Source organism: Onychomys torridus, unplaced genomic scaffold (genome assembly GCF_903995425.1).
Source record: "Onychomys torridus unplaced genomic scaffold, mOncTor1.1, whole genome shotgun sequence".
NCBI lineage: Eukaryota > Metazoa > Chordata > Mammalia > Rodentia > Cricetidae > Onychomys > Onychomys torridus.
The window spans coordinates 1-9181 of NW_023412259.1; the positions used below are offsets into that span (position 1 = coordinate 1).

At 44.0% G+C, this 9181-nt stretch overlaps 1 long non-coding RNA gene across 1 annotated transcript; it reads left to right on the forward strand.

The window, feature by feature from the left end:
* The first annotated feature begins 3858 nt into the window (after window positions 1–3858).
* LOC118575576 lies at window positions 3859–7171 on the forward strand. Its single transcript, XR_004943872.1, has 3 exons — window positions 3859–3946; window positions 5626–5682; window positions 7074–7171. It is a non-coding gene; the product is annotated as an uncharacterized LOC118575576 (long non-coding RNA).
* The last annotated feature ends 2010 nt before the right edge of the window (window positions 7172–9181 follow it).

Here is a 9181-nt window from a genome sequence, read left to right on the forward strand (position 1 = left end):
ACCCCCGAAAGGGGCCTCACACTGTCAGCCACATTCAGAGGGATCTGATTTGGTCTTATTTGAGGTTCTCCAGATGTCTCTATTTCAGGTCCCTTGTACTTCCTCGCCGTCTCAGGTTAAAGTACTGTATCTAGTATTTTTATGTGGTGTGCATGTTAATATGCACATTGGGTGGCGATTGGCTTGCATGTACTAGTATAGTGAGCTTGAGTTTGTGTTCCAGTTTGTGTGTTAGTGTAAGAGAGAGGTGTAGTGTGTGTGGATGTGGGTATCTCATTTGAATGTTAGCTGCACACATATACGAGCTAATGTGCAGCTGCTGGAGGACGTTGGTTCTCTCTTACTCAGTTCCGCTAGGGCAACAAGCTTATTGCACTTGGATCGGCAATCGTGCTTATGGAATTAATGAGTCATCTCAAGATCCTCACTAATACTATGTAAATAAACTTTATGAAATAATTGCTGGCCGCCATAAAGTCAGTTAACAAATATACTGTCTGTGGTGATTGGTGTTTAAACAAAAAAGAACTTACTCGGGTTTACTACTGAACCACTTTTCCGGTGATCTGTATGCACATCGATCGCTCACAGAGCATTTTATTGATTAGCCTATGTATATAGCAGCGTTCCGAGTCGTTATACACCTGTCAGAGTTCAGCTGGCTTACCAAATGCTTATCCATCATTTGAAGAAGCTGGCTGTGTTAGAGTACCCTCACAGTCAGATTTGTCAAAGAGGGTCAATGGGCAGGAATATAAAGACCAGTGGTTAACTGTGCTCCTAACATGATCCCAATGACTGTATAAAATGTGCCCATTGTGGCATCCTTCGGTAAACCCAATAGTTCAGAGCTAGAGTGAGGAGAAACATAAATTGAAACTCATCCTTTTGTACATAGGGATGATATAGAATGATTTGGACTCTGACTATTTCTATGGAATATGCTCAAATCTATAATCTTTCAGTGTGGTTCCCTGACAATCAAAATGAGTCACTGGGAGGGATATGACAGGTTGAAGATGCAGAAGAAGGGTCACATATTTGTACTAAACCAGTGCCCTCTATTCCAGTTTTTAGTCAGGGATAGGAAGGTGAGGAGTATCTCTGTCAGGCTTCTTCTGTCAGGGTTGGTCACAGTGACAGGAGCATAACTAACATGGTACCTAAAGGTGAAAAGTAGGGAGTGCACACAGACTTTTACTGCTCAGTCATCTAAGGCAATACCATGTATTTTCTGTGAACTACAAGTGCCATAGGTAAATAAAGAATGAAAGTCAACAACAGCCACGCTTCCCATGCTGGAGCCAGGGGATCACTCTGAATGCAGTCGCTAGCTTCTAACTGAATCCCTCTGGTATTTAACAAACATCGTTAGAGCATTTCTGCTGTACATGTGTCTTTGTTTGTGATTTACCATTTGTAGTTGTCTCTTAGACTAGAAAGGCTCATGGGAAGTCCTTCTTAAACTTCCAGTGTTTGGAGAAAAGCATGGAAGAACGAGGACCTGAATGAGCAGCATTGTAGTCATTCGATCACAGAAGGAAGGGCTCCCATCTGGCACCAAACCCATATAACACATTCAGTCCTGCTGCACTTTTTGTATTGCACCAGCCACATAAATGTAGTCAGTACCTATAGTGTCTATAGACTGCTTAATCACAAAACGTGGTGATCTTCCTGACTCTGATGATTAGCTGGAACAGGAAATTCGACCATATTTACAAACACACAGCAATGATTAGTTTTCTGTTTTCCTGCCGTAAACTAACATAACTCTCCCTGTTGTGACTACATTCCCAGTGACATCAGTCTTTAAAAGATTTTTTAAGAAGAAAACTGTCATCCCTCAAGGTGTGGCAGAACCTCAAGCTGCTGCAGCTGCTCAAGCAGTTCGAGCTGTGGTTACCAAAGCTGGAGAAACCCAAACCGAAAGGAAAGGTACTGTACATATTGAGGCTTTGCTTCCATTATGTGTAGTAATCAGTTATCCTTGGTGCCATATGTAAAATTGAACAGATTTACCAGAACTTTCAATATCAGAAAAATATCAGTGTATCTATCTCATCCCTAGAGTTGGTGAGGTGAGGTTGACTGTGGCTTGTTCTGCATCTCTGATATTTCAGAATTTACCCCAATACTTGGCTCTGGGTTTGTTTTTTATTGATAAGACCCTTTAAGATTCATTTTACACTCACAGTTTTGGCTCAGTGCTGCAGGAGAATCAGATTCTGTCCCTCTAGTCCTTTAGAGTTTGTATTACCATCTTCATGGTGTGCTGTTCAGTGTTCAGACATGTTTTAAAGGACACCCAGATAACAGCATGGCTAAGCTGGCAGAAAGGCTTTAGTGTGGCCTCCGTTCCAGGATTTGATCCCAATGACTGTATAATATGTGCCTATTGTGGCATACTTCTGTAAACTCAGTTCTTCAGAGCTCGAGTGAGGAGAATCATACATTGAAACTCATCCTTTTATACATAGGGACTTTCAGCCTGATCTTCCAATAGAGGTATTTCTGGAAGTTTAAAATAATGATCAGGGCGAGAGCTTGAGTCAGTTGCCCCTGTAGAGTCTGTGGATAGAAGAGTGTGTAGAAACTAGACTTTGATGAGTCGAGCAGAGCAGGTATGGTGCACACTTGGTGCTAATACAGACTCTGCCATTCTAGCTACATTTCTGTGGGTCGTCATCTAGAAAGGCTGAGGATATTTGTCATCTAGAAAGCCATGTGCATACTTACCACCCAAATGCCAGACTGCTTTTCTTACCTGGTCATGTGGAAGGCATCAAGGAAGGCTTGGTCAATTGAAGGGAAGTTTCATTTTTGTCAAACCATCATGCAATAACATGATATAGAATGATTTGGACTCTGAGTTTTCTAAGGAATATGCTCAAATCTATAATCTTTCAGTGTGGTTCCCTGACAATCAAAATGAGTCACTGGGAGGGATATGACAGGTTGAAGATGCAGAAGAAGGGTCACATATTTGTACTAAACCAGTGTCCTCTACTCCAGTTTTAAGTCAGGGATTGGAAGGTAAAGAGTATCTCTGTCAGGCTGCTTCTGTCAGGGTTGGTCACAGTGACAGGAGCGTAACTAACGTGGTACCTAAAGGTGAAAAGTAGGGAGTGCACACAGACTTTTACTGCTCAATCATCTAAGGCAATACCATGTGTTCTCTGTGAACTACAAATGCCATAGGTAAATAAAGAATGAAAGTCAACAACAGCCACGCTTCCCATGCTGGAGCCAGTGGAAAACTCTGAATGCAGTCGCTAGCTTCTAACTGAATCCCTCTGGTATTTATCAAACATCATTAGAGCATTTCTGATGTACATGTGTCTTTATTTGTGATTTACCATTTGTAGTTGTCTCTTAGACTAGAAAGGCTCATGGGAAGTCCTTCTTAAACTTCCAGTGTTTGGAGAAAAGCATGGAAGAAAGAGGACCTGAATGAGCAGCAGTGTTGTCATGTGATTACAGAAGGAAGGGCTCCCATCTGGCACCAAACCCATATAACACATTCAGTCCTGCTGCACTTTTTGTATTGCACCAGCCACATAAATGTAGTCAGTACCTATGGTGTCTATAGACTGCTTAATCACAAAACGTGGTGATCTTCCTGACTCTGATGATTAGCTGGAACAGGAAATTCGACCATATTTACAAACACACAGCAATGATTAGTTTTCTGTTTTCCTGCCGTAAACTAACATAACTCTCCCTGTTGTGACTACATTCCCAGTGACATCAATCTTTAAAAGATTTTATAAGAAGAAAACTGTCATCCCTCAAGGTGTGGCAGAACCTTAAGCTGCTGCAGCTGCTCAAGCTGTTCCAGCTGCTGCAGCTGCTCCAGCTACTGCAGCTGCTCTAGCTGCTGTAGCTGCTCCAGCTGTTCCAGCTGTGGTTACCAAAGCTGGAGAAATACAAACCCGAAGGAAAGGTACTGTACATATTGAGGCTTTGCCTCTGTTATATGTAGTAGTCAGTTATCCTTGGTGCCATATGTAAAACTGAACAGATTTACCAGAACTTTCAATATCTGAAAAATATCAGTGTATCTATCTCATCCCTAGAGTTGGTAAGGTGAGGTTGACTGTGGCTTGTTCTGCATCTCTGATATTTCAGAATTTACCCCAATACTTGGCTCTGGGTTTGTTTTTTATTGATAAGACCCTTTAAGATTCATGTTACACTCACAGTGTTGGCTCAGTGCTGCAGGAGAATCAGATTCTGTCCCTCTAGTCCTTTGGAGCTTGTATTACCATCTTCATGGTGTGCTCTTCAGTGTTTAGACCTGTTTTAAAGGACATCCAGAAAACAGCATGGCTAAGCTGGCAGAAAGGCTTTAGTGTGGCCTCCGTTCCAGGATTTGATCCCAATGACTGTATAATATGTGCCCATTGTGGCATACTTCTGTAAACTCCATTCTTCAGAGCTCGAGTGAGGAGAATCATACATTGAAACTCATCGTTTTATACATAGGGATTTTCAGCCTGATCTTCCATTAGGGGTATTTCTGGAAGTTTAAAATAATGGTCAGGGCATGAGCTTGAGTCAGTAGCCCCTGTAGACTCTGTGGATAGAAGAGTGTGTAGAAACTAGACTTTGATGAGTCGAGCAGAGCAGGTATGGTGCACACTTGGTGCTAATACAGACTCTGCCATTCTAGCTACATTTCTGTGGGTCGTCATCTAGAAAGGCTGAGGATATTTGTCATCTAGAAAGCCATGTGCATACTTACCACCCAAATGCCAGACTGGTCACAGTGACAGGAGCGTAACTCAGTTCCAGGGTATCTCATGCCCTCTTCTGATGTTGGCTGGCAATGCATGCATGTAATATACATGCATTCACATGCAGGCAATACAGATGTAATAAACTTAAAAATAAAAATATGGTCTTCACCAGAACACCCATTCTTCCTGCCTCTGTCACTGCCAAAGCTCCTAGCCTTCAGTTGTAATTAGTAGCTCTCCTTGGAAATTGTGTGTATTCTGATGTAGTCTGGAAATACGTGTATATCTGGTACTCACTTTTGATTGGTGAATTATGATAGAAGAAACTGTCAGTGGATCACATCTCTCATAGTCAATGACATGAACCTGAGTACAAAGGTCTTGTAGTGTGGGCCCAATAATGCAGAAGTGAATCCTCTTCTGGCTGGTCTTGCAGGATTTGTAACAGTACCTCCATGTTTCCATTCAGTCTTTTTTTTTTCCCTTAAAATCTTGAAGTGCCAACTTCTATTTATTCATTTGTTTATTTATTTATTATGTATACAGTGTTTTACCTGCATATATGCCTGTGTGCCAGAAGAGGGCACCAGATGTCATTACAGATGGTTGTGAGCCACCATGTGGTTATTTGGAATTGAACTCAGGACCTCTGGAAGAGCAGCCAGTGCTCTTAACCTCTGAGCCATCTCTCCAGCCCTCATTCAGTCTTTATATAAAAGGCACTTTATGGGTGGGTGGCAGAGTGAGTAGTCTGGCCTCACTGAAGCACCTTCTATAACCTAAGATGGCAAGGAACCATTGGGAAGCTGAGGCTGTCTTGTGTGAATTGATGTGGTTGTATCTTGTGTAGGCAGAATGAGCCACTGTGCTTGCTTTCTTCCAGATGCTGTTGAAATACATGACTGGGAGCTGAGAAAGGTACCAAGTTCTGTATCTCTAGGTAGGTAACAACATTGCATTCTGGGTCTACACTGTCACATGGACAAGGTGTCAGTGGGGACAGGAACAGAAGAAAGGCTGTGTGAGAGCTCATTTCCAGACTGTGCTCCTCACACTAGACTGACCATTAGGGCGAATAAGTCACAGGACACATTGACACCTATCTTGGAGCTTCTGACCTAGTACTTGAGCATGGAGCTGGGACTCTGTGGTCCAGATAAGGCCTCCCTTTCAGATATTCCTAGTTCATCATGGATGCACAAAATCCCAGAAATTAAAGTGCATGGCCACTTGTATTTTATCTTTTGTGTCCTCTCTGGCTTATCCTCTGTATGTCTGAACCTCAGTTTCCTGCCCTGTCTCAGCAGATCACCTTGCCATGTCTTCTTGTGTGTTCTGTCCTCTGTCCTCTGAGCTGTCTGGAATTGATATGGCTTCATGCTTAGTATAGTTCTCACTGTCTCCACAGGTCTGGAGTTTAATCAAAGGAGAGTATATTCCCCAAATGCCTTTTATGGAACCCCTGCAGTAGGTTGAGGGTTTGTCTTCACTGCAGAGTGTGTCTGCCTGCTCTGCATTCTCCTGCTTCTGATGCATTGATTCTGCCTTGTGTAAACTCAGAGACTCCTCTTTCTAATCACTGTGTCCACAACTATGAAGGAGCCCACTTCTCTGGCCACATTATTTGACTACTCTTCTGTCCCTTACCCAGAGCCTTCTCCAGCCTCCTCCATATTTCCTGAGTGGAATGGGGACTCTGTACTTTATGCCTAGTAATCCATGAAAAATTGTGTCCCAGCTGCCTTATTCCTGATTCTGCATACTGAGTTGATTGGCCCACCTGATTGGACCTAACCATCCATCATGGATCCCTGGATTCATTCCTGTTTTGTGCATAAGTGTACCCAGTTGTCTTCCCCTTCCCTTGAAATGTGGCCTCAACTGAGTCCATTAGAAAGTTTATGGGAGAGCCAAAATCCCAATGGGAAGTGTAAACAATGGGACATTGCCTAGGGACATGCCCAGCTAGATACAATTGAGTCTTAACAGTTCATCTGGTCACACCATTACTTGTGGGAAAGAGGTGAAGTGCTGTTCTTGCCTAGCTGAGGAAAGCAGGGAAGCTAAACAGAGTGGGAACAGGGATGCTAAGCACAGCACAGTTAGCAAGCAAAGCTTTCTTTCTATGTGAAAGGAGACCCAAGGGAAACATCCAAAAGTTACAAACAACAACCAATAGAAAATTGTCCAAACAACGTTGATGGCATGGAAGGTGGCACATGTGGGAGCAGTCATTCACCTAGGATGGCCAACTTGGTCCCTGCGAGAAATACCCAACAATGTCCCAGAGCTTTGTGCCGTGACTCCTTCCCTATTCCTACTCTATCCTAGTGATAAATGTACTGTACCAAGCCCCACCTACCTCTTCAGATGAAGATATGCATGAAGAGGAGGAGGAGGGAGCAGTGGTGGAGGTGGAGGCGGCAGAGGCAGAGGACGAAGAAGAGGAGAAGGTGGTGGAGTTGGAGGCGGAGGAGGCAGAGGAAGAAGAAGAGGAGGAGAAGGTGGTGGAGTTGGAGGCATCAGGGACAGACACAGAAAAGGAGGAAGAAGAGGAGGAGGAGGAGGAGGAGGCGGTGGCAGTGGTGGAGTTGGAGGCAGTGGTGGAGTTGAAGGCAGCTGAGACAGAGTAAGAAGATGAGGAGAAGGTGGTGGAGGTGGAGGCGGCAGAGGAAGAAGAAGAGGAGGAGAAGGTGGTGGACGTGGAAGCATCAGGGACAGATACAGAAAAGGAGGAAGAAGAGGAGGAGAAGGAGGAGGAGTTGGAGGCAATGGTGGAGTTGGAGGCAGCAGAGACAGAGGAAGAAGAGGAGGAGAAGGTGGTGGAGTTGGAGGCGGCAGAGGCAGAGGAAGAAGATTAGGAGAAGGTGGTGGAGGTGGAGGCATTAGGGACAGATACAGAAAAGGAGGAAGAAGAGGGGGAGGAGGAGGAGTAAAAGCTACTACCAATAAAAATATAATGCCTGTAATGATGTATAAATGTCTTTTGTTTTTATTTCTATGTCTCTGAGTATGCCCACTGGAGTCATCCCTCCAGGGTGTGAAATTCCCTGGAGTTGTTGTGATAAACAGTTATGACCCACTCTATGTATCTACTTAGAACTGAGCTCTAGTTCTCTGTAAGAGTAGCAAGTGCACTTAGCTATGGAGCCATCTTTCTAGTACCCAGATCTCTAACTTGAAGGCACATTTGATATTTTGATAGTATCCATGCACAGATACAGATGGGTTTAAAAGCACTCCCCCCAGAATACCTCCAACACCTAAGACAGGAGGTATGGTTGTTTCCAAGAGGAGTATATCATCCCTGAACATCCCCTTGTAGTATACCCAGGTCCTGGAGGCCAACATAGGCAAAGTTCCTCTGGTTACACCTCAGAACTCACTGGGTAGCTGGGGAGCCTAAGATAGCAAATTTCAGTGGTGCTCCTTCAGAGGCTGGGCTTGGTCCCTGGGGTGCCCTCCAGATCACCAGTCCTTAGATAACAGTGACTAAGGCTCTTCCCCTGCCACATAACTGAGGGAACCTGCTTCAGTGTCTTCATTCTACACAGGCTTTGAATATGGCCCACCAGACCAAAGCCCTTCCTTGAAGGGTCCTGTGTACTCTCAACAGGTCCTAGACACTGTGGGATAGGGTGCCCACTGAGAGGTCGTCCTCACTGAGTGAGCAAAGCAAGTGTGGTGAGAACTAATCTAGATGCCAGGGAGAAGCTCATGTCCAGGTCCAAAGATCACAAGGGCTACCTGTATGATGCCTCTGAAAATAGTCCAGGGATTAGCAAGGAAACTCAGTGTTGTAGAACAAATTCTAATTGATCTTAATAATAATAATAATAATAATAATAATAATAATAATAATCCAGAGTCAGATGTCAGGGTGAAAGCTGAAAGATAAGAGAAGCAGGGCAGCCAGCCACTAAAGTTCTTATCTCTACAAAATCATCAGACTAAAAGGGGACTGGGTTCCTGTCTCCTCCTGCCTTAATATTCCTCTCTCCACCCAGCCATATCACTTCCTGTCTTCACCTCCCTAGTGCTGGGATTAAAGGCATGAGATCCCAAAAGCTGACATCAAAGGTGTATGTCACCACTGACTGGCCTCTATGGCTAACTAGTGGCTGGCTTTGCCCTCTGATCTTTAGGCAAGCTTTATTTGGTAGAGCATACATAAAATATCACCACACAGTGTGCTAAATGAAGCAGATTCTGAGTACATAACTGGCTGCTTAGGTTCATGGCCTGGAACTTGGACATCCAGAATCCACCCAGGAAGGGGTTTAGCCCAGTTTTACAATACCTGAAAAACTACATGTTCCAGCATAGTCAAATGCTGCTGTTAGGGCAAGTTGTCCTCTACACAGAAGTCTTTTCTTATAGAAGCTCAACTTAAGATTGCAGCCTGGCCCCAAGAGATCACAATAACCCTCAACATACTG